At 36.7% G+C, this 26,124-nt stretch overlaps 1 protein-coding gene and 1 long non-coding RNA gene across 10 annotated transcripts in view; one reads left to right on the top strand and one right to left on the bottom strand.

The window, feature by feature from the left end:
• The window catches only part of LOC108400448 (uncharacterized), a 65,193-nt gene extending 47,957 nt beyond the window's left edge, over positions 1-17,236 (bottom strand). Inside the window, exon 1 of the long non-coding RNA XR_012131682.1 lies at positions 6,346-17,236. This is a non-coding gene — a long non-coding RNA (uncharacterized lncRNA). The remainder of the gene's footprint in view (positions 1-6,345) is intronic.
• The window catches only part of ARHGAP24 (Rho GTPase activating protein 24), a 504,620-nt gene that overhangs the window by 275,385 nt on the left and 203,111 nt on the right, over positions 1-26,124 (top strand). For 2 of the 9 annotated variants that reach the window (XM_073237342.1, XM_037021167.2), the window contains exon 1: positions 17,424-17,612. The exons of 5 other annotated variants lie outside the window; for them this stretch is intronic. The gene's annotated coding sequence lies outside the window, so the exon portion shown is untranslated. Of the gene's footprint in view, positions 1-17,423; positions 17,642-26,124 lie in introns of those variants that run through there. 2 more of the 9 variants (XM_073237339.1, XM_037021165.2) reach the window with 1 other exon arrangement.

Below are 26,124 nucleotides of genomic sequence, written 5' to 3'. Positions count from 1 at the left end.
GAAAATCATATGGTACCTTTTCTATGAGAAAGTGAAGAAAGAAAGGTGCTCTGAAAGAGAAAATATGATACCCCACTGTCAGCCTTTCACTTTCTCAACTGTCTATGTACCAAACCTCATTAACCTAAATTAACAAATATTATTATTAATGAAACTAGTTTCTTGAAAGGTGACTGTGCTTACTTTGCTGAAATATTTCTTCACACAAATCTGAGAAGTAGATTATTACCTCTAATTTATAAATTAGGAAAGTGAAGGGGACCAAAAAGTGTAATAGAAAAAATGCCCAATGTTATGCAGCACATGAGTGACTGAGCTGGGACTGGTTCAGTTCCATTGACTCCAGAGCCCATGTTTTAACCTTTAGGTTCAACTGCCTTCCTTTACGGCCAGAAGCTCCTCCAACAGCAAGCCCACCAAAAGAGAGGGAAGCAATTTTCTATTACACGTAAGCCAAGAATTCCTATGTGCCTAAAATAAAGAGATTTATTCCATACCATTGGTTTAGAGACCTTAAAGATTAACTAGTTCAGAAAGCTTTTTGTTTTTTAAACTTGGAAGGCCTATAATTTTTTCTGAAGATCATGTTTAAAATTCAATGACATAATAGCTTAAATCTTCTTTCAGATGACTAATTTTCCTAAATATCTAATATAAAATATTTTTTAAAGTGTCACTTTTGGATCTTACAAACATTATATCAGTATTTTAAATACATATCCATTGCCAGATTCTGGTACTTCATAGTTGCAAGAAGTCAATATTCCAAGTGGAATGATTTGACGTAGTCATTTAGCACTGCAAACGCATGCAAGACAGCACTCATTTGTGGTAAATCACTGACATTCTGCTGTGGTAGCCAGTCCTATTTTACTGTATTAGGAAAAACACTGCAGAAAAATAGAATTATATCTCATGTAATATTATTTGCAGGAATGATTAACTAGAGTGTCTAGGACACTTACATAAATAGCTGTTTCTAGTATTTTCCAGGTGATTAAAACCTATTAGTTTGGCAATTTACAGAAAAGCCATTAGATCCATCCCAGTGCTACTGGCATAACCGAGGCCTCTGGGGCAGGATGCACCTGCCAAGAAGAGGCATGGGGTGGGGACCTCACGCAGGGCTGGATCAGCAGGTCCCTATCTCACCACCCACCAACCTGGAACTGCAGTGAGGACCCCAGAGCCTTTAAGTGGCAGAGGTAGAGATCTGGGATTACTTGGTTGGTTGATTGGTTTATAACTTATAGGGAAAAGCATGTGTCAAATACCTCCTTTTTACCTTCCTGAAATAGTACTACTGATAGGGTGACAGTCTTTAAATTTTCAGAAGCTAATGACATATTTAATAGAGAACCATTCAAACAATCACATTCTTTCTTATCAGACTTGAGAAAGCCACAGTCTTCCACACTAAAGGCCTTTACAAGATGCAAAAGCAGCAAAAAGAAGAATTAATATTCGCATTAACATTAACATATATAAAATCCAAAAGTCATCATCCTATATTTTTCATATCAGAATAATCAGAATATATATCACACTTTATATGTTTTTAATACTCATTTTTTATCTCTCCTAATAAATTTTAAGATCTGTGAGAAAATAGACTTGCAGATTATAAAAAAGAAAGTTTAGAACTCAGCATCATATGTCATGCTGAATACCGTGGAGGTTACTAACAACACTGAGAGTTTCTTGTAGCATTTATTAACGGTTCTTTTGTTTTTTACCACCAAGAAAAGTCTAAGTTAAATTTTCTTTCCTCCAGCTTTTAAAAACTTTGTGCTTCCTCATAGTTTATTTAGATGCATTGTTGTAAAGAGGTCTGCTGTTCTATTTCCTATACGGTGAGGGCTCTCAAGGCATCATTTTATTATTGTTCTCCCCTGCAATGATTGGTGCATGAAAAAGGAGGAGGTTCTATGTAGGGATGCTTAAAAAAATCAATGAAACACGTTCCCAAGCAATAATAATGTGACAGAGTCACTGAAGTTTGATTGGTGACCTTTTCACTCTGTGTAGAGATAACCTTTATTGATATCATTAACCAGATGAAACGCTGGCTTGATGCAGCTCTTTTAACGAGGGAGCTTGGTATTGATTGAGAAGCAAGATCTGAGATTTTGTTAGTGTCGAGCTGTTTACAGAAACAAGAGGTACATTCCTCTCCTGTTCTCCAGCTGCTGAAGTAATTATTTCTTACCAGTAGCTAAAAGAAAGGAGAAACCAAGGACATTTTCTTACTTTGGTTCTGTTTACATGAGCAAAAAGCTGTTTAAGTGAGAAAGCACTTTCTGAATGCTCATCAGGGTGGAGGCATTTCATATGCATTAGCAATCTTGGGGTGGCCCAAGTACATCCCCTTTTCTGTTGTTATTCTCAAGGCTCTTTCTTTATCTAGCTGCTCATGACTACTCCCAATGCAGAAAGCTTGCATACTTTTATGTGAGTTTACAGTTAAGCCAACCAGGTAGTATACTTATTTGTTGCCCTGTGAAAGGCATATGTTATCCTAGGAAACACCTATGGCCCAAATATCTGATTATCTTTGAAAGGTTTAACTATATATCCTTCCCTACAATAGAAATGGAATGTTTGTTTATCCCTTTAATGAATGACTTAACATAGGTGTCAAACTTTAAGTTTTAATTAGAGAACTAATGTTTAAATGGAAGCCAACTCTTAAGTTGAATACACTATCCATTCTAGAAAAAGAATTTAGTGAAAGGTAGCTATTGCGTAAAGCTGTGGTTTTCAACTTAATTTGGTGAGACTGACTTAAGAATAATTCTGTTTATGATATATGGATTAATTGTGCAGTAAGCAGAATATTAGAACATGCTTCTAAGTAGAATTATGAAGTTTTTGTTTGGATTGCTTTGGGGACTAAGTACAGAGTGTGTATGTGCTATTTGTGGATTCAGTATGAATAAATTAATATTTAGCAAATAAGCAATAGAAAAAAATGGGTGGAAAGATTTACTAAGGTACATAAATAAAAATATTTTGTGGGGAGGAATAGAAAAACTATTAAGGGTGAAAGTATTTTCATGTTTAAATAAAGAACTATAGTGTAACTCTGGGGAAAGGAAATCACAGGGCAAAATACCTCTAAAACCAAAATCAGTTAAAGGGAGAAATAAAGTTTAAAACCTGTTTTTTGCTTACAAACTGTGGAACAGGGCCATTCCTCTTTCCTGCTCTACCAGAAGCAAACCAGCATTCTCCCTAATTTCTTAGGCTCAGATAAGCCCTCCTTTGCCCACTGATATGGAAATGGACTAATTTCACCACCCCTAAGGAGTGCCTATTGATATGCAGATGCACTAAAGCCAGAAGAGATATTCTGGAAATATTACAATTTTACCTACATATAGACATCACTACATTTTATTAGCAAACTTCTGATATATTAAGAAAATATAATTTAGTAAAAAAAATTCTATGTATTTGCAGTTTTAGAGGAAAAATAGCAAAATAACTATGGAAGATAGTAGGGATAGGTAGTAAGAATGATATGGTTGTTTATTATGAAAATGGAAAATTCATTTATGAAAACCTATCTAATTCTAGAATTCAAAGATCAACTTTTTACAGATGAAAAGTATATTTTTAAAATATCAGTGGCCACTCTCTTTTGAAACAGGAAAGCTCATGTAAAGCATAGTACTTTGGTAATGAAAAGTCAAGAACAGAGCAGAAATAAATTTATACTCAATGACATGGAATAATTTTTTCTGTTTTGTTTTGTTTTGTTTTTTTGCCTGAATCTGTTTTTTCCCCCAAAAAATACAGATTACAGTTTGTGCAAACATTAAATATGTCGATTTGTTGCACTTTCTTAACAAGTCAGATTCCTTTAATTTGCAGTGTTTTCAGCATAAAATAATGCCAACAATGGTAATACCAAAATCAAAATACTTAAATCCCAGGAAGGACAATTCATCAACAAAATAATGTCCTGATTTCCTAATCCTGAATATTCTGAGTCTTCCATCCTTGTATATATAGAAGAAGGACATGGAGAAGGGGGCAGGGGTTGGGAGTCAGAGAAGTGGAGACAATAAAGAAAGAGAGCGAGAAGGAAAGAATAATAAGAAAATTGGAAATGCTGGAATTTATTATACTTGCATGAAGGTCTGGGGTGCAATTTAACACAGCAAAAGACCTCCTTGCTCTCTGGCCACTGCACTACCTCTGGGTCCTTGAAATGGAACCACTGTTTTTAAATCAGTAGTGTGCAGATCCTTGACAATCAAAGCATAACCATTGGGCCAGCAATATCAACAGGGAACTTGTTAGAAAATCAAATTCTCCAGTGTCCACCCCAACCCCCGGCCAAAATCAGAATCAGAAATAGGTCCCCAGGTGATCATATGCTTATCAAAGACTGGGAGGTACAGCCACATATGGCCCTGTGTCTACTGACAGAGTATGAACTTGTTGCTTCATGACCAAGGACCGCAAAAAGAAACACAGTGTATGAAAAAGAAGATGAAAAAAATCTCCTAGGATGAAACCATCAATAAAAGGAAATAGAAAATCCCCCACTTATGTTAAATGCTTCCCACAAGACAAGACATCATTAAGGTCATTCATTAGCTCTAACTTGAGAAAAGCAAACTACCCTGGGTCCACTTGCATTTTTCTGCTTCTCAAAGTCAAACAAAAACTTTCTCACAAATTTAATGTTTAGCAAATAGTTTTAAATGGTCCATTTATCTGTACTAGCTCCAGTCTTCAGGAAATAATATTTTAATAGTTTGATTTTGAGTGAATTCAAATGTTTTTCCAGCTTGCATTGCTTCTTGACTGTCCATTTCCATATAGGTAGGTAGTTTTTTGTGTGCGTGTTTATGTTTGCATTACATGACCATCATACACACACACTCCATTAACACATCAATGCTCCATCACCTTTATTATGGACTCTGAGACCACAGAACAGTTTATGGCATTCCTGTGAAAGAGGAGGAAGGCTTGTCTGTTAATATCAAAAACCCTGGGGACTTAGACAGAGCATCTCAACAACAAAACCAACCTGAATACTGGGTAGATGGAAAGAAAAATGACATCTGTTCTTCGGTGTATAGATGGTCATAGAGTGGTTAGTTATTTAAGAAAAGAGAAAAAAATGTTTTCAAGTTTCAGAATTATATTTTAGTCAAGGCAGTAGTAAATTATTTCTAGCTGATGTTAGCAAATGTCAAATATGATTGTAGAGAAAAAGGCTCTTCCAGAATTATGACATTCTTGGTAGGAGTTAAACTCTATATCCTTGCCTTTGTCTGGCAAAAAATCCTCTGATGTGTGAACTGGAGAATACAGTACATGTTTGTATATATAATGCTATAATGCTTACATTACCAACTTTTGTTTATAATTTGGCCCTTGCAAGTGGCTGTTGAGGAAAGGAATTGCTTTATACTTGAAAATCCTAAGATATCCTGAGGGTATAGCCAAAAAAATGTACCAACTCCTGAAAAGTCATCTTTGCTCTGGGAGAAAGATAAACAATGTTCTTACAAGGTGGGAAGGATGTCAAAGATTTAGCTTGTTGGTCTCAGGGAAAGGAGACTGTTAAGATTTGGCTACTGTGTTAAGCATGAGCAAAGTGAAATGAACTGGCATGACAGCCTGTGGACATTCTACAGTGAAATATAACAATAAAAAATATGTTAATTAAGAACAAAGAAAAAAATGAGAAATGAGAACAGCATAACAAAAACAGATTGAAAAATATCTAAGAATAGGATAAAAACAAGTTAGAATGCTAAAGCCCTCTGCAAGTACCCAGTGCTATGCCCTATAAAAGAAAATGCATTACCTAAGGAAACCATGAAATCCACATGAAACTTGTGAGCTCTAAGACAGTGATAGAACAGGAAAAAAAGGTTTTTGAGGGGCAAGGCACACTGAGAACATAGGAAGACCTTTATGAACCTAACAAATAATTAGAATCAAAAGAGGGACTGTGGATAGTATTACCGGCATGAGGGAAACACTGGCAACAAGCATGGTGAAAACAGAGGGGGCCCCCAGAAACTAGGATAGCTGCCAAAAAGATCACAGACAAGAAGGAAGTAATTGGTATCCCTGGAGTACAGAAACCAGTAAATGAACTAGGAGAAATATTTAGACATAATGAAAGAAAAAAAGTAAAATAAAAGGAGAACCTGTATCTGCAGACTAAACAGCACATCAAACTGCCAGGAAACATAGGTTGTCTGCACGTACCCTTGTTATCTAGCAACAGGGGGAAAGGAAAATCCTCCTGGCACCAAGGTGATAAAATCAAGTTACGTAGAAAGGGAAAAAGACAAAACAAAACACGCTTACCTCACATTTCCTCATAGCAATTTTCAGTACCAGAAAACACTGAAGTTCTGAGTATAATAAAGTGATACCAGGGAAAATGTGTCAGTAGGAGGAGCTGAAGTTCATTGCAAGACGGAGGGGCAGCCAAATGTAGCTTGCCGGATGAAAAAACATAAGGAATGTTTAAAACTTCTAAGAAAAATAAAATTATTCTCTGGATGGACTAAAACTGCCAGTAATTATCTTACCAGTTCAGTAACTGCTGGCCAAAGGCCGGCCTGTGGCAATGGTTTTTATTGGCTTTTGTTTTTGTTTTCCTAGAAAGGCTGTGGGAAATATGCATTGGAATCTCTTAGTTTCAGACACTGTACATTCAACAGTGTTGATCAAGGTGAAGGAGAGGCTAAAGAAACCAATTTATGTTGAAGGAGAGGAATCAATTCAAGTTAGACCTTTTATTGCTCAGTGGTGATATACTGATAATGAAAAATACAGTTTGAGGTGGACATATTCTTCACACAAAAGCGAGGATTAAGAAAGATTCAAAGTAGCTCTTCTCAAGCACTTGATAGAAGGAGGAATGGATGCTAGGGATGTTGAATCACCTGGGATTATTCCTAGCAGCTTCTCCCACACTGATGAGATAAGGGTCCTCGTTCTGGTTCATCCATTCAGTCAAATCAGTAAACAATTATTAGGTACTCATCTTGCTAAGCATCTTAACTGTCAATAAGACATCATTTCACTTATTTTTTTAGTCACCTGATAAATTGTACAGGTAAATCCAAGGGTGTAAGGCTGCAGGAGAGAGTTTTATGATGGGAAAAGAAAACACATTTATTATTATGCTTGCTTGCTTGTCCCTAAAGATCAACAAATTTAATAACTGTGCCAAATATTGGAATAAAGGAAGATAATGTTTCACTTTTAAAAAATAAGATTTGTGGCTATGTATATATAGTGTGTATGTGCGTGCAAATACATATGTATGTGGAGAGAGAGAATCTAGATGCATGTACAGCAAACAGTTGATGGTGGTTAATCCTTAAGAGTTATATTGGTGAAGGTTAAGAGGGTAGGAACCTTAAATTTTACATTATATGTTTCTTTACTGTTTGTATATTTTTAAAGAAATATGTTACTTCTGTATTGAAATAATATAAAATTCTGTATGGACATGATACAGTAATATAAGGAAAAGGTCTGGCTTCCTTGGTTGCACTGAAGCTTGAAACCCAATCCACAGGATTGATAGGCAATTTGTTTTCATTATTTTCTGAAGCACACTTGTGTGTCTAGGAATTTGTCAAAGATTACAGACCAGGAAGTTGCCTCCTCTCTTCATTTCCAACATTCTGTCTTGTGAATGTGAATTCATTCTTTCTTTGTGAAAAAATGAGAGCGTAGGAAAGCAAGTTTATATTTCTGGGAGAAATCTTTTTTCTGTATAAACTCAGGAAGCTTGATCCTCAGTATGTTTTGGGAGCCCAACTAAGCTCAATATTTTAAAATTATAAAGCACAATGTGGTGAATCATTTTATATCTGATGACTTTCCCCTAAGAACATCTTAATAGTGCTCCTATTATAAACTAAAAAATGAAATGTCTTTCCACTGCCTATGTTTGTATTCCTGGGAGTCTTGAAAAATCATTATTGTTACCATTACAATTGTTTTGTCAATAACTGGCTGTTTTAGTTTCTTTGTGATGCAACAGATATCCTCCCAGTCCTCACAGATAAATAAACCTTAAGCAAATTTAAAACATATGGGAGATAATTATCTCAGAGAATAGTTCAATTTCATATCTGAAAGACCCTCCAAGCTAATCTTCCTAAATCCTCTCATTTTATGTAGGAGAAAACTAAGCCCCAGTGAAGTATTTTGTCCAAGGTCACACAGCTAGTTGCTGACAGAACCAAGGTTGGAAACCTAATTAACTTTGATTGATATGTCCTATCTGTACCTGGCAATGTTTGCTTTCCCTTCTATGTCTCCCCTTCCCTTTGTCTAACCTTGTAAGGACATTTGCCATGTAAGGAAGAATGTCCTCATTTCTTGAAAGAATTTAGGAGTGGGCAAGGAGAGTGGATTAAGATTTCATACAGTTTGATGTTTATTAATATTGACTCACTGATGGTTAAAACATAGAAAAAAAACCTTGTGCTTATTTTTAAATAATCGAAATACCTAGGGACACCCATCCTTCTAGCAGCTTCTCCCACACTGATGAGATAAGGGTCCTCGTTCTGGTTCATCCATTCAGTCAAATCAGTAAACAATTATTAGGTACTCATCTTGCTAAGCATCTTAACTGTCAATAAGACATCATTTCACTTATTTTTTTAGTCACCTGATAAATTGTACAGGTAAATCCAAGGGTGTAAGGCTGCAGGAGAGAGTTTTATGATGGGAATACCTAGGATATTTACCAATATCCTTATATTTTATAGCCAATGTTTATATGAATACATTAGTTTATATAGAAGACTAGACACTGGACACCTGTTTACTATGACTCTTATAGAGGCATACCTTGAGATATTTTGGATTTACTTCCAGGACACTGCAGTAAAGTGAATATTGCAATAAAGCAAGTCAAATGAACTTTTTTGTTTCCCCGTGTATATAAAAGTAATGTTTCTACTACACTGTAGTCTATTAACTATGTGATCGTCTATTAAGTGTGCAATTAAGTCTATTATGTCTTAAAAATGTATATACTTTAATTAAAAAGTACTTTATTGCTAAAAAATGCTATCTGAGCTTTCAGGAAGTCATCATCTTTTTGCTGGTAGAAGGTCTTACTTCAATGTTGATGGCTGCTGACTGATCAGGGTATTGGTTGCTGAAGGTCAGGGTGGCTGTGGCAATCTCTTAAAACAAGACACCAATGAAGATGGCTGCATCAGTTGACTCTGCCTTTTACAGATGATTTCTCTGTAGCATGTGGTGCTGCTGGATAGCATTTTACCCACAGTAGAACTTCTTTCAAAATTGGAATCAATTCTCTCAAACCCTGCCACTGCTTTATCTACTAACTTTATATAATATTCTAAATCCTTTGTTTTCATTTCAACAATCTTCACAGCATCTTCACCAGGAGTAGATTCCAATCTCATGAAACCAGTTTCTTTGCTCAGCCATAGGAAGCAACTCCCCATCCATTCAAGTTTCATCTTGAGATTGCAGCAATTCAGTCACATCCTCAGGCTCCACTGATAACTCTAGTTCTCTTGCTATTTCCACCACACCTGTGGTTCCTTCCTCCACTGAAGTCTTGAACTCCTTAGTCATCTATGAGGGTTGGAATCAATTCCTTGCCAAACTCCTATTAATGTTGATAATTTGATCTTTTCTCATGAATCATAAAATGGCATCTAGAATGGTGAATCCTTTCTAGAAGTTTTTAAATTTTATCTTGCCTACATTCATCAGAGGAATCATATCTATGGTTGCTATAGCCTTACAAAATATATTTCTTAAATAATGAGACTTGTAGGTTGAAATTGCTCCTTGATTCATGGGTTTCAGAATGGATGTTGTATTAGAAACATTATTGTACATCATCAGAGCTGTTGGGAGACCAGGTGCATTGTCAATGAGCAGTAATGTTTTGAAATGAATCTTTTTTTTTTTGAGAAGTACATCTCAACAGTGGGCTTAAAATTCAGTGAACAGATGTGCTGTCGTCTAGGCTTAGTTGTTCCACTATTAGAGCACAGGCAGGCAGAATAGATTAGACATAATTCTTAAAGGCTCTAGGATATTCAGAATGGTAAATGAGCACTGGCTTCCACTTAAAAGTCAGCAGCTGTATCAGCCCCTAACAAGAGAGCCAGCTTGTCCTTTGAAGCTCTGAAGCAAGCCTTGACTTCTCTTCTCCAGCTATGAAATTCATAAGTGGCATCTTCTTCCACTACAAGGCTGTTTCATCTACACTGAAAATCTGTTTGGTTGCTTTCTTTAAACCTTACAAACCAACTTCTGCAAACTTTATAGAATTGAAAAATTAGGGCCTTACTTTGGTTTAGGCTTTGGCTTAAGGGAGTGTTGGCTTAAGGGGTGGCTGGTTTGGTCTATTCAGATCACAAAACTTTCTCCACATCAGCATTAAGGCTGTTTCACTTTATTATTCATGTGTGTACTTGAATATCACTTTTAGTTTCCCTCAAGAACTTTTCCTTTGCATTCACAGCTTGGCTAGCTGTGTGGCACAAGAGGCCTATCTCAACTAATGACATGCCTTGCTCACTAAGCTGATCATTTCCAGCTTTTGATTTAAAGTGAGAGATGTGCTACTCTTCCATTCACTAGAACATTTAGAGGCCATTGTAAAGTTACTAACTGTCCTAATTTCAATATTATTGTGTCTCAAAGAATAGGGAGGCCTGAGGAAAGGCAGAGAGATAGGAGAATGGCAGGTTGGTGGAGCAGTCAGAACACATGTAACATTGATCAATTCAGTTGTCTTACAAGGGCGTGCTTTTAGCAGCACCCCAAAACAATCACAGTAGTAACCTCAGAGATACTGATCACAGATCACCATGACAAACATAATAATAATGAAAAAGCTTGAAATATTCTGAGAAATATCAAAATGTGACACAGAGACACAAAGTAAGCAAATTCCATTGGAAAAGTGGCATTGCCAGACTTGCACGACACAGGATGGCCACAAACCAACAATTTGTAAAAAACGCTGTTATCTGTGAAACACAATAAAATAAGTATGCTTGTAAATGAGGTGTCATTTTTCATCATTCTGTATCTTTTTCTTTTATAAAATGAACTATGGAACTAAAAAAGTTAATATATCCTAAATGGCTCAGTTGATCTGGTCTTTGTATGTGTGTTGGTCACTTTATCCAAGTCATGTAAGAATTCTTGACTTGTCTCACTTTAAGAACCAGTTACTCTAAAACCTATGACCTCATTCTTGATATCATCATTATGAAAAGGTCAGTTTTAAGGCTGACCTCTAAGTAGCATAGAGTATATCCAGGTTTTCCTGTAAGAGTTTTCCTATAAAAAAACTGGACATGTCATTGTAATTAATAATAGTGCATCCCTTTACTCTTAAAGTGTCAAGATTTGGATAGTAAAGTAAAAGGTTATCCTTCTCATAGTGGATATAAAATATGCTACAGAAAGGATTTTCTTACTCTAACTTTCAGGAAAATCTCAGCATTTCTTCCTGTTTGAGCTATGTTTCCCCCTTTCTGTTTTCAATGTCTTAGGAGTTTTACTTCTTTCTTTCCCAGATTCATTGAAACTGATTTATCTTTCACACTCCATTCTACTCAAAACTCAGTATTTGACTTGATTGAAGTGGGGCATATGCCAAGTCCACTTTTGTTTTTATTTTAACTGACTGTCCTAGTATAGAGTGTGAGTAAATTTTCCAGGCTTAGAAATGATTTGATCATCAAGAGAAATTTAATGAAGGATATGTGCTTTGCAGATATGTGCTTTCTATGTAGTTCCATAGAAATAATGCAAATACAATTTTTTGTGTGTTGGGTCTTAAAACTGGACTTGATCATGCCAGAAAGCCTTATCAGTTCTGCCTAAGGAACCTCCTAAAATACTGCCAAATTATGTTCCAAACAATGTCTTCAAGTCTAGTCACTTGTTTACAAAGGTATCCAAAATTTATGGTCTCTTCAAAAAGACAGGCAGTTTATGAATACGGGCTTTGTAATCACATGGGCATGAGTTCAAATTCTGATATCACTCTTTGAAGTTGTGTTCAACTTCATCTGTAAATGGAAAAAAATTATGGATAATGTCTTACATACTGAGGACTTAGGATATTTTCATGCAATTCTAATAATGGATTTTTTTCTGTAACAATTTTATATGGAATTTGGAAGTAAGTTTACTTTCTCTGCATCTTTCTACCTGTAGATAAATTTAAAAATCGTTTGAGGCCATCTTTTCCTCTGTCTCTGCTTCCTAATTTCAGACCATCACAATATTTTAATTAATAAGAAAACAACCCCTAAAGTAGTCCTTTAGATCACCTATCTCTACATTATTTGCCCACTTAGCATTCTAAAACAAAATGTTCCCTGTTTAAAAATCTTTCAGTAGCCACCTGTTACCTCCAGGATAAAAATAAATTCCTGAGCCAGGCTTTTGCCTGTATTTCCTTCTGCATATTCTATTAGCCTATGTCTTTCCTTCTACATTCCAGCTCTACAGGACTACTTGAAGTGATCCAAGTGTGCCCTCTCTTCTGCCTGAAATATTAATCTCTCTCTCTTACTGCATTTAGAATGTGCTTTGGTTTCATTTCCCCAAGGAAGCCTACTCTGGACGCTTCCCATCTTGACCCTATGTTACTTTGACAAGCTCCCCTATAGCCCTAAGCCATCTCTCCAGTAGTTAAATTTCTCCTGTCTCCAGAGGGAATCCTTATGTAGGTCTTTTTCTTTATACCCAGGCACTGCACATTATATGGGCACAGTAAGTATGGGCTTCAATAAATTGAAGAAAGGAAAGAAGGAAAGAAAGGAAAAAATGAGGAGAGGAAAAAATAAACTTTCACCTTATTTTCATCTGAATAAAGAAATAACCTGTGAGATTACAAGGAATAATTATACAAATCTTATTACTAGTATGAGGCCTTGTCCATGGAAGACAATATATATTTGTAGCTTTGAATCTTTCCCTAAATAACTACCACTTAAGTACTTAGATTAATACGAAGAGTCAGCACCATAGAAAAAAGGTACTTTTTTCAAAACTGACTTTAAATGATGTACTTTGTCTCTGAGCAACAACAGTGTTCAAGCAAGAAATTTTCTACCTGGGTGTCCTGGGGAACAACTGCTGTGGCACTTGGGGAAAGTCATTTTCTTCCAAACAAAGTATCACTCTCTCTCTCTGTCTGTCGTCATACAGCCACGTTTCTGCTGTGGCTGGACCTGGACCGTGTTGAGCCAGTCACATTATCCCACAATGTGTTTGAGCCCCAGGATGCAGAGAGACTGACTCACTGGAACAGGTAATTAGGAAGCCGGAGGACATGAGACAGGAGAGGAAATCTAAGTTATGGCTCCCTGGAGAGCTCTGAGTCAGTGGGGAAGAGAACTAAGATGGGAAATTAGATTATCTGTATGTTCATCTCCTAAAATTATTTAGTCTGCCCCCTTTTCACTTAGAAAACATATGCTGTGAATGCAACAATTTTGCTTCTGCTCCTGAAGAGTTGGCAGCTGAGAGCAATTTCTTGAAACACCTGGAAAGGATAGAACTAGCTTTAGGATATCTGCTATTCCACTAAGAACAACTACTATGGAGTCCAGGAAGGGAAGGCGATGTCGGGAAGCTCTTAGTACCTTCTGGCAAACATAATCACATATCTAGTTAGGTGCATATAGCCATAGAGGATATTCTCACAAGTCAAGGACGTATTCTGACCTTTGTGTTAACAAAATTCAAGGGCTTAAAAACATCTTATGTAGATACAACTACTTTCTGGACTTTTCACTTACATCCTGCTGAGCCAACAGGGAGATTTATGGAGTTAAATCCATTGCAGAAGCAGATTAAGCTTTGCCTTCATGCTTATGGATTCGTGTTGGATGTTTGTTAACTAAAGAGTAGTGACCCAGGCAGGAAATACAATTAATTTATTCAAGAAATATTTGACGGATGCCTGTTTTATTACAGACATTGTTCTGAACACTTGAGAATAATGTGGTTTAAAAGCCTGTATCTTACATTTCTGATCTTATTTATAATTTCTGACACATTTCTGGTCTTAAAAAAATTATTCTAGAGGTGGTACAGTAAGTATATTTAAACTTACTAAGTAAATGGGTGAAGAAGTAAAATAAGGACCAAAGATAATTTCAGATAGTGGTACCATGAAGAAAAAACAAACTAGGGAAATGGGGTAAAGAGTGTATGTATGTGTGTGGCCGGGGATGGTTAGCAGAGTGCTTGAGATATTTTTCTGGTAAGGTAATATTTGAGATGAGTCTTGAGTTTTGAGAAGGAGGTAGTCCTATGAAGATATGAGGGAGGAACCTTCTAGACAGATGGAACAGGAGATTAGAAAAGGAGTAGGAAATATTAACAGGGGCAAAATTATGTATGGCCTAGGAGACCATGGTTAGGCATTTGGATTTATACTGCAGGCCATGGAGTGAAGCAGGAGAATAATGGGAAATCATTGACCAATATAAGCAGGGAATGATGGGAAATCACTGGACAGTATGAAGCAGAGGAATGGTGGGAAACCATCAGAAGGTATGAAGAGTGGAATAATTACTCTGCTATGAGGAAAATGGATTGTGAGAGGAGATGGGCAACACAGTAAGCATGAGCTTGAATTGGTGTAAGAGTTGCTTGAGAATTTTATGTGCATCAATTCCCTGGGACTGTTAAAAACTTCCATGTATGAAATCACTTCCTAAGCATAGCATATTATAATTCAGTAGCTGTTCCTGCAGTCCCTTCCCTTCACTGCTATCGCAAAGCTCTCTGTGGCTCCTCAGCAAAAGCCTTCTTCTAGTGTTACTGTGAACCTGAAAATTGAGAAGAGGTGAGATCAAGAGTTAGGGAATTCTGACTGCCTTGCCTGTGATAATGTAGTCTGCCCCAGAGTTCACCTCTGCTCTAAGTGCTTCTCTCATCAGTGAAATTCAAGGCCACAGGTCCAGCCTTCATAAGACGATAACTATTCCCCTCTAAACTACCCTAGGGCTCTGAAATCCAGAGCATGCCCAGAGGAGGGCAACCTGGAGTATGTCCAAGAGATCTAAATAGAAGGGGACAATTTTTTTTTAGTGGTTGTACACCATTGTGCTGTTTTAGATTGTGTCACATCACATATTGACAGCACATGCTACCTTCCAATGGGGAGAAACAAACCATGTGATGGATTACAAAGTAAGTCTGAGGGCCAATTTCCTGTTGCTTACACTGGTCACCAAAATTGCTAGTTCTCTCTTGGTTAACCTATTCTGAGAGATTTGGTTCTTGAATTTAAAACCTATAATCTATAGTCTGTAGTTCAGCCCACTTCTGTTCTAAACAACCTGCTTGTATGTGACTTCTCTTTACACCTTCCTTCCTAAGGCCAATCAACAACTCTGAATCATGCTGACTCATTCCATCTATATCCTGTGTATCCCATCACAGCCTACCTCTCTTTCAAGGTTTTACTCATATTTCCTTTCTCCCCCTTGTAGCAGACAAAAGGCAAAATGTTCAAATCAAAAGTAAAGTTTTACAAGTGAAAGAAAAATATGGAGTACTTTCAGTAAACCCAAATAATATGTGTCAGTGTGTCAAACTCTTGTCAGTCTAATATATTAGTGTTATGTCTAAATGTGGGTGTTAATGTCTTTGGGATTTACCTTTGCATAGGGCTCAGTTAGACAAAATTAATTGAGAATGAAAGAACAGGATCCTGCCGTTATGTCAAAAAGCACAAAGTACGGTTTTATAAGATTTCCTTCTGAACATTTATGTGTTTAGAATTTCAGTGGCTTATTTCTCAGGGTTGGAAAATTGATATAGTACCCAATAATTACTCAACATTTTGTAAAATATGTCTCAAAAAGTTTAATTGTCATTTTTAAACGTATACTTTTATAATTATTTGGTCACAGCTATATTGTTTTCTGCCAAAGACCAGGGCAAGAGTAGATATGTAGTCTCAGCAGTAGATGAGAAATATCAAAGTCAAGAAGTGAGTTTCTAAGCTAAAGAATGCATAACAGTTTGAAAATGGGTCTTGGATGATCTGAACCTTTGCTAATTCCATCTTTGTATTGTATAGCATGGAAAGTAGATTTGGCTTTAATAGTTTAAGGAGCCAGATCAAATAGAAAGGCTGATAGTGACCAGAGCGCTTTCAGTCTGGGCCATTTCATCTATTACTTATCTGACCCTAGGTTGACAGTGGGCAACTCAGTGGATAGGATGTAAATAAACTCGGAGCACATGCATGAAATGTTACAATGAAGAAAAAGGGAATTATAGAAAATTGGCCTATTTCCCATTTAAGCTCTTTGATTTTATTTGAATATTATGCACTTCTCTAAAAAAGCTATTGCTAGTCAGTTAACTGTATTCCACAATGAAAGGATGAGGTGAGTTTATACATGTTCAATTAATATTTGCTAAATAAGTGAATGATGAATGAATACAATTCAGAAAGCAAACTTTTGTAAAAAGTTATTAAAATAAGGATATCATTTCTTCAGTTAGAGGAAAATAATTTCTTCATGTATAAGTAGGAACTGTTATGTGAAAGACACCAAATAATTATTATGCTGCTCTTCTCTCATTTAAAAAAATTGTAATTAATAATAATCAAGAATAAATTTCTATGTGTGGCAAAAACATCTTGATAAACTGGAATTGGGGATTTGTAGTAATACCAGTGTGTCTGTAGTTCAAGAGCCGTGTAACGATATCACTGATACCAGGTAGAAATATTAAAGACTTACTGTAACACCTGTCACAACGCCAAAGGGATGTTAACATCCCATGAAAAATGGCAATTCCTGAGGCATCAAAATATTCTGGAAAATTAGCAAAGGAAAAGATTGTTCCCTGAGTATACAGAGAAATTGGGTGTTATGGAGTATTGAGGATTTTAAAGTGAAGAGAAATGGTCTCTCTGGGAATAGACAGTTCCCATGTCGTGACTACTGTCACTGCTCCCTGCCAACCCATCTGGGTATCACATGAAAGGTAAACCATTCCCTTTCAGGTGCATTACAACAGGAAAGAGCACTGAATTGGGAGTCATGAAACCTGGTAACTGTTTCAGGCTGTGGCGATAATTAGTTATGTAACTGAGCTTGTACGAATCCTATTTGCTCTGGGCTTAATTTCAGTAACTCTAAAATGAGGGCATTAGGCTGAACTGTATGTAAGACCCCAATGTGTCTTCTGCGGTTCTCATTGCTTCAGCTACTTCTGCTGCTGAGGCTGCTGCTTCTTTTTTCTAAATGCTCAACTACTACATTATTTAAGGTATATTTCCCAGTGGTTTTCTTCCTCCCCTTTCTGTCTCTTCAGTATGTGGGATAGGAGGACACTGACTAAGTCTGAGGGGAGGAGGAGGAAGAAAATTAGCTACAGGAAGGGTTTATTTCCCCCTGTCCAAGAAAACTTAAATATAGCTACTATTGCCTTGAAAGGAATGGTTTATGTCCCAACAGCATTTTCCAGACAAGCTCAGTGCTTTTTTGCCAGCAGAATTCACTTTAAACTGAAGACAGTAGACAGTTAAACAAGAGTCGGCACTGGAAACAGCTGTGAGTAGACAAGACCAGTTACTTATAAGGTACTGTTTCTTCCTCACTGAAATCTCCCTCAGAGCTTAATTGTTTTGGGCACAAGTATTCTGTGCTCTTTTGACTGTTTTCCCCCACCTCGCTTCTTTTCTGAGAGAAAACACGTTCTTTAAAGTATCTTCGCTCCTAGCTGTATTGTTTTGTGGCTGTTGATATTTGAAGCTACTAGGATTTTGTTTTGTTTTGTTTTTGTTTTCAGGAATCTAATGATTGTTGTTATTTAATTTATAAACTTAGTTGTCTGCTTTGTTGCATCTTCTCATGGGTGGTTTTATGTTTTATTGTTCATATTAGATAAAGAGGGATATGTTTTAACATTACAGAACATACAGAATGCTCTTGACTGAGGGGAAGCCATAGACTAGTGCATCTTCAACTCGAAGTACAGAACCAATAGAGAGCCAATCAGATGAGCAGACCAGGACAGGGCAGCTCCAGGCACTTTAACTGACTCGGTCAAGGTTCACTGACGCGGTCAAGCTTCACTGACTTCATCACAGCTTGGTGGATCTGACCTGGAAAACATACATTTCTGAGTGGGGAATTTTACCTCTAGTTACTTCTATATTTGTTCATTTTAACGCTTCTTTCCCTTATCCCATTCATTTTTTAAAATTCTGGTGTATCTTTTTTTTTTTGATAAAGTTTATCTTGTTTAAACTCATTCACGTTTAAAGAACACCATTTCCTAGAGTGACTATCTGCAGTAAGATTTCAAATCACTGAGCTATAGAAGGGCTCCCAGAGTAGAAGGACGATAACCCAAAGTGGCAGTGGAGTGGACAGGAAGGACCCTTTGTACTGCTATCCTCTGAGGTGTCACTCTTACCCAGAGAACTGGCTAGCTAATATGTAAATTTGCAGCAGTTCAATAAAGAAATAGTAGAGACAATTAATGGGTTCTGCATATGTGGACTTTCCAAAAAGTGAAGTTTGCAAGTTTGCCACTGAAAACTCCAGAAGTTTTAGAAAAAAATTTTGCCATTTTTGGATAGTTATCTTTCTGGGATCCACTATAGGTTTTGATCTCTCTCTGGAAGGGACTAACTTCGGTTTAACATTTTATGAATTACTCAGCATTCTCATCATGGATACACATTATAGAATTATTCTGTAATGTAATGACACTTTGGGGGCCTATTCTATGGTATGTAAAGCTATTCCTTCTTATGTTAAAAGGCCAAGTAATCACTATGCTTCTTTAAATTGCTGTATTATTTTTATAGGACATTTTTTCTTCTGTGTCCATTGTTCATATGAAAGTGTGACTGACTATTTATTGGTGTGGAGAGTTTGCATTCCTCTAATCACTCCTCAACCTCAGCTACCCCTTTATAAATATTATTTCTTTTGTGTTCTGCACAAGAAAACCAGAACAAAACAAGTTTAAAGAAATTATCACAGGAATAAGAAGCAACAACTTTATCCAAGGGCCCAAGAGATTCTCTTACAAGGAAAGTGCATGTGCCAAAGTGCAAAGACACAGTGACATCTATTTTAGGTGCTCCAGACCTTTTTAGTTTGTGTCCAAGTTCTTAGTTGTGTTCTGTAGTAGAAGTTGCCATGGAAGTGGCTCTGGGATAAGTAAAGCATTATTGCATCTGATACATAAAGTGCTGTTTGTTCTCCTTCTTATAAAGTTGCTGGAGTGTGTGTCAAGGAACGAGTGACTAACCAAATCCCACTGGGCAGATTTGATCAAGTACTAAGTATTTTATTTTAGTTCCATTCACACATATGCTGTTCATATGCACACATGGCTGAGAAATAGCATAATAATGCTTTATAGGAAAAAGGTATGTGAAAAGAAAAAAATATATTCATCTAGTTAATACATTTCTTTTTTGTGGATTTATATCTTCATTAACTGCATCCTTACTTGCAACTTCTTTTGAGCTGAAAATTCTTTAAATCATTGAATTTATTAGCCGAATATGTGTTTTCTTATCTTGCAATATTTATGTTGTGCATTTCAGAGTAAAATTAAACACTGGTTTCTCAACAATCTTGGAAAATAATCCCACACTACCCAAGAAATATTTAAAACTAGTTGTATTGTATACGTGAAGCTACAAACCAAGTCCAGGGAAATTCTAAATTCTGACTTTAATTAGAGTCCATTGTAACCAGTTGATTGTACAGGTTTATTTAGAATTATGTTGTGAAGTCTTTTGTGTAAGAGGGCCTTTTTTGATTAAGCTATTTTTTAAATACAAGTTTCACATAGGCACTATATAGAAATTGTTCCTGGGTTTTAAAGCATCTTGCGGTGCATAACACAAACTCTTTCTGTTTGAAACAATAAGTTAGGGATTGCCTTCTGCCTGCAACAGTGAATTTAGGATTCACGTAAGTTTAGAAGCATTGTCTGAAAGCTAGAGGTTTTGCTTATTTTTGCTCTGTACTTCTTTCAGTTAAATGGCATGAGCTATTTTAAAGTAAAATGTTATTCCAGTTGAAGTACAACTCTTTGAAATTGAAAATATATTATTTTAAGTCATTGTAATACAGCTTTTCTTTACCTGACTGAGTCTTCCAGTTTAATCAAATTTGATTCTCACAGTCATAGCTAATTAGGAAATTTGCCATATGAAAAAATATGTATTACAATGATAACTATACTATTAGTAGTCCTAAACTGAAAATTCCTTAAAACTCAATGCCGTTATGAATACACACATAGGAAGGCTTCTATTTAGAAAAATGCTTTTTGAAACTAGGAAAGGAAGACTACTGAAATAAATCAAAGCATGTTAGTGTTCACTGATAATGCCTTCTATGGGCCCTTAACACAACCTCATGAGAATTCTTCAGAAACCTCAGAACCCAGACCCTCATGATCTAGAATTCGGTGAGCAAGATGTATGGTTTCCAAGATGCTGTTAAGTTCTATGCTGGAGGTCGTGGACAAGGGAGAGTAACTATCGATATTTCCTAACTGTTGAATAGATTGCTTTTTCTCATAAAAACCCACATTTAGTTAATTTTCAGTTTCAACCTCTCAGTAAAGATGCTCAAATAGACTCAAGTATGTTCTTATATGTTGGCCTGCTTAATGTACCAAATTGATAATTCTGGATAATTTAAAAGGTGATGCAGTCAAAGACCAAGGTTCTTTTCATACATCTTAGTAGTGCAGTAAATGTTTGTTGAATGACTATAACTTCCAATCCTTAAATTAAAAGGGCATTAACAAATAAAATGATATTAAAACCATTAAGCTTTACTTCATATTTTATTATCAGAGTGTTTTTATTTAGTTTGCTGCTGTGTCATGCTAAAACATGAAAACTCCATTAAGCAATGCCATTTAATAAATGACTAAATTGCTATTAGCACATAGTAATTTGGAATTGTAAATTGCTATGAAGAGAAAGCATCAGGTGCCTACCATCAATAGTAATTTGAAAAGTGGAGCTGGAGGGCATGAAGGTGTTGGCCTTTTTCCTACATCCTTTGCTTTGTTTATTTTACTGATGGTATTGCGGAATGTATAATACATTTACTACAAGCAGATGCTGCTATTATTTTATTAATATTACTTATTTTATTGTTTATTGGGGAAAACAGCAAGAAATTAGAAGAACAAATAAATGTGGCTGAGTCTAAGACAGTTTTACAGGCCAAATATTATTCTGGTGATCTTAAAATTTTAAAAACTAAGTATTAAAGATGATATAAGTTACAGAGCTCTAAGCAAAAACTGACATCTTTCCAAACTAGCAAAAAAATAATAATAATAACCCTAAGGAACAATTTCCATTTTGCTTTAGCCTCTCTCTCCAATCCACTTGCTTTTGGATATGTTCAGTACCAAGGGTGTCTCTTCTGAGGTCCTTCGCCACAGCACCGTGCTAGTCCAGCAGGGAAGGTGGCATCTGAATGTCCTCCGTCTCCACACTTGAAAATGTTGTGAGTAGAACTGAATACAATGGAAATGAAAATAGCCTTCCTGCAAAATCAGGTATAAAATGCCCTACATAACTCACAAGGGAGTTAACAATTACAGTGATCATGAAAAGAATAACAGCATAAGGGAAAATAAATTATCGTCACCAATTCCACTCCCTAGTGGATACACTCCTACTGTCAGATTTCTTTCTGTATCTGTGTATATAATATGGTATCAATATTTTGTTTTGTTTTATATTCACAAAAATGGCTTAATACTGCAAATTTAGATTCCACCTTTTTTCATTTAACATTTTGTTGGAAACTTTCCTATAACATCACAACACTTTGGAAAATAATTTGTGACTGTATAATATTCTATTCTGAACATAATAGAATTCAATCACATGAATACACAGGAGACCTATGTTGTTTCAGGGTGTTCCATCATAAGAAAGAAAAGATAAGCACTTGTTTATATATGATTTTTGCTCATTTGATTATTTTAGGGCTGTAAAGACTTAGAAATGGCCAAATCCCTGTTTGTCAGAGTAGGAGAACTAAGTCCAGAAATACTCCTCATCTAGAACCCAGGCTTCCAGCTCTCAGTCTAATTTCTTTATTCATCCAAAAGTAATGACTGTCTGATAAATTATTTGGAGTCAAGAGGGGAAAGCATAATTTCCTTCTGTCTGAGTAAGAGGTCAATCATGTACCCTATTCTCTGAAAATCCCAAGGGAATGGAAGGTTTCTCATACTAAAGAAAGAACTCAAGATTCCATGCCAGAAGTCTTTATTACACAAGGGGTGATAAACACATAATAGCTATGGGAACATTTTTAAATAGCTGTCACTTGGCTAATGAGCATTTGCTAAAGCATTTCCTGGGCCACTAGTGTTTATGGAACTTTTAAACAAAATATTTATGGAGATGAAACTGGGACTTGCTCCATGAATTATGCCATCGTACTTGCACCTTTGCTTTCCCTCAGTGCCTGGCAGTGGTCAGGCCTCTGCCACACTGAACAAACACTTAATTTTCTCAACCAAGCTCTCTCCTCCTGGTGCCAAGAAAAATGCCCATTTCCTGTTTCTGCTTCCTCACCTCCCTCTAACTCGCTCTTTGCAGTTTGGCATTTATTTCTACCACAATACTGAAATTACCTCTCAGAGGTTGCTAATGATGGCTGAATTGCTGTTAAATCCAATAGCTTTTATGCCTTGCTCACTTCTGCCAGTTTGCTGGCATACTCTTCCAAAACATTTCTGCCTTTTGATGTTAGGAATCTTGTACAAGCTGAGGGCTCCACAGCTTTTTCTTCATTTTACTTTTGACAGCTCCTGTCTTCCCACCTCCTGGCTCTGGATGTCTGTATTTTTTCATTTTCTCACCTAATACTTTTTTCCTTAGCAGATAGCATCCAGTCCCATGGCTTCTCTCTAAAGCTCAGTCTAGAGATCTGGTCAGCAAGACCTCTTCTAACCCATACTTTGTATGAGTTATAAAAAAGGACCCCTTCCTCTGGGTGCACAATGCTCATATTAGGATCTTCAGCTTGACAGGGAATAAGGCTGGATCTCAACCCCACCCTGACTGCACAGCTTTAAGCAAGCGCCCTGCTGGTCAGAGTCCCTGGTGGCAATGCAGTCTCAGGTATTCGGGACTTCAGACTCTATATTGTTCCATCACTCAAACCAGCCCTTTATCTTTTGCCACCTTCCTCATTTCCTGTCACCCAGGTGACAGTTATCATAGAATTTAAAAAATATGTATTCCTGGCATTTTTTTCTCTTCATCCCCATGGTCACCACCTTGCTCAGAATTTAGTTATCTTGTCAACCCACTGTCTCCTCACTGGTCGCCTTCTCTACAATCCTTTGCCTCTCCTATCCATCATCTACACTGCTGGCAATTTATAGGATATATTCTCTTTCTTCCTAAAAGTTTTCAGTGAATCTTTAAGTAGATGGTTAAGAACAGGGGCTATGGAGTTGAATGACAGAATTTGAGGCCCAGCTCTGGCATATTTTACATGTACCATCCTATGCAAGTTATGAATTATTTCTAAGCCTCCATTTCTTCACATAAAATAAGGGTACCAATATCATGAACCCTAATGTACCAACCACTGTGCTGTCCATGTCCAAACATCCCTTCACTCAGTACTCAAAATAGCACATTTTATTAGATTTATACTAACCATTCTTTAAAGTGAAATCCACTTTATCTTATAGAGACCGATTTATTCTTTGTGAGCTCAGTTTGTTTCTTGAAGAAGTCTATGCTGAAGTTTAACTCAGATGATACCAATGGCCTTGGCCCAATTGCACGTAATGGTAAAATCCTGACAAGTGGATGTTTTTTTAATTTCATTTTGAGACCAAGGTATGTCTTATCCCATTTTTTCCTTTAAGAAAGGGAAGCAAGGAAAATAAAATCAAGGTTTTTTATCTCTTTTTAAATAACTACAAACCACATGATGGAAATAAACACATTTATTTATTCAGTGTTTCTGTATAGTTTATTTATTCTTTAAATCTAACCCATATAGTCACAAAGCAAATAAGTGGAACAGCTGGGAATTGATTCCAGGATTCTGACAATCTCTCTGCCTCATTTGCAATTGGTTCACTTACTTTGACTTTAAGAATCCATGTAGTTTCTCAAATTTATGTCGAAATACTCCAAAGTCATGACTAAGGGCTTTCAGATGTGTGCCAGCAATATTATTTCACTATGCTTTTACCTTAGAATAATAGATTAATTTCATCTTTCCAAATCGACACATGGCTATCATTTGGGTAGATAAACTGACCATTTGCCCTTGTATCCAGTCTGGGTTTTCAGAAGCTCTCGTCAGGGTCTCCCTTAGTGAGTACTTTCCACCAGAGGCTGAGTTTTTTCAGTCAGAGGATTTTGGTTCTCTCTTGCATCAAAGGGTTCTGTGGTTTTATTTCATTTCCTTAATCAACTGATTCTTACTTATAAATGGAAGTTGCATAAACCATGCAATAGGGAAGTTGGATGGCTCTTGTAATTAAGCCCCACATATTTCAAATGACCAGAACAGTCCAAACTGGGTGAAATGATTTATCAATGATCATAGAGCACATCTAAAACATGTTTCCTCTTTAAAAACGTCCACCTTGCAGTTAGCTGGCAACTTCTTAGAATATTCAGTGAATTGAAAGGTCTCAGAATAAATATAGTAATAGAAATAAACCTAAATTCTCTCTTTCCTTCTCCCTCTGTCTTTGAGTGTCAGCGGGGATACTTGAGATCCAGTGTGCATATTAGAAACCCATCTTCTTTTTCAGTCATGGGAGCTACTCTGTGGTGGAGAAAACCATCCAAACAATGTTTGCTTGATGTTTAGCTTCTTCAGCTCCTGAAATGAAAATTAGTGGCATGTGTAACAAATAAAATAATGAGATAATATGAATCATCCCCAAAGTGCAACTCCCAGTGTTCCCCACTGTTCTCCAAAGTAAAATGAATCTCAGTGTCAGAGGTAAACTTGTGCATTCCCACAAGTATTAATGTTATGTTATGGCAGTTTTATGAAATTAAGTGCTGTATTTCTTATGAACACACACACACACACACACACACACACACACACACACACACACATGTTGGGGAAAATAGTTTGAGATAACTAACTGATAAGAGGAAGTCTTTCCCTTCCTCCCCTCAGGTTTGTTACCATCTCTGCCACTTTCTCATATAAACACCTGGCTTCAGCGTTTCTCGACAGGCGCTCCCTTTGTGTTATTACGTAGGTGGGCTTTCAGCCTAGACTACTGTCCCTCAGTCTTGTCTTCTAGAAACGATAACCCCCTCTGAGATGCTGGCTCTGTCTCCCTCCTGCCCTTTGTTCCTGTGGCCCCCTTCAGTGGCTTCCACCACTTTGCATCTACCTGCTTACTTTCTGGCCTGCTTTTCTAGCTCAGCTACACTGTAAGCTCCCGGAGACAGGAGTTTTGTCTTACAGGTTTGTAGGACCAATGTTCAGCACAGTTCCTACATGTGGATGCCAAATGTAGGGGCCCAAGATAGCGTTTGTCTTATTGTTACAATGGGGCCTACATCCTGGGTGAGGTTCTCTCACACAAGAGTCCGTTAAAGGGTCAGCCTGTCACACCGGACATGTGGTCCATCAGCTGGAAGGACAAAAACAGACAAGAGAACACAAGCTTGCTTCCTTTTCCCTCTGGGTAAAATATTCTAGGTTTTTGCTCTACATATATTTTATTTCATGTTTACTCAGGTTTTATAACAGAGCAGATGACCATTCAGGTGTTTTTGTTTTTCATTTATTTTTGGACCACCTTCACTTTCTTTGCCTTTCAAGTGTTGTATTAAACTTTATCTTAGCTTCTTCATCATTTGTCAGAGTGTCAGTAGTTCCTTTATATGATGGTCGCTGGGACTCAGTGCAAACATTCAGTAAATACTTTGAGATTTTCACTCATAGTCTATCTCCCTACTTTGCTCAAATTTCATTCATTTTATGACAAATGGCCTCAGAAAAGGGACAATTCAGTAAAAAGAAGTTTGGAAAATTTTTTGTTTGCAAC

Source organism: Manis javanica, chromosome 5 (assembly GCF_040802235.1).
Source record: "Manis javanica isolate MJ-LG chromosome 5, MJ_LKY, whole genome shotgun sequence".
NCBI classification, from domain to species: domain Eukaryota; kingdom Metazoa; phylum Chordata; class Mammalia; order Pholidota; family Manidae; genus Manis; species Manis javanica.
This window is presented reverse-complemented; position numbering and strand designations above follow the sequence as displayed.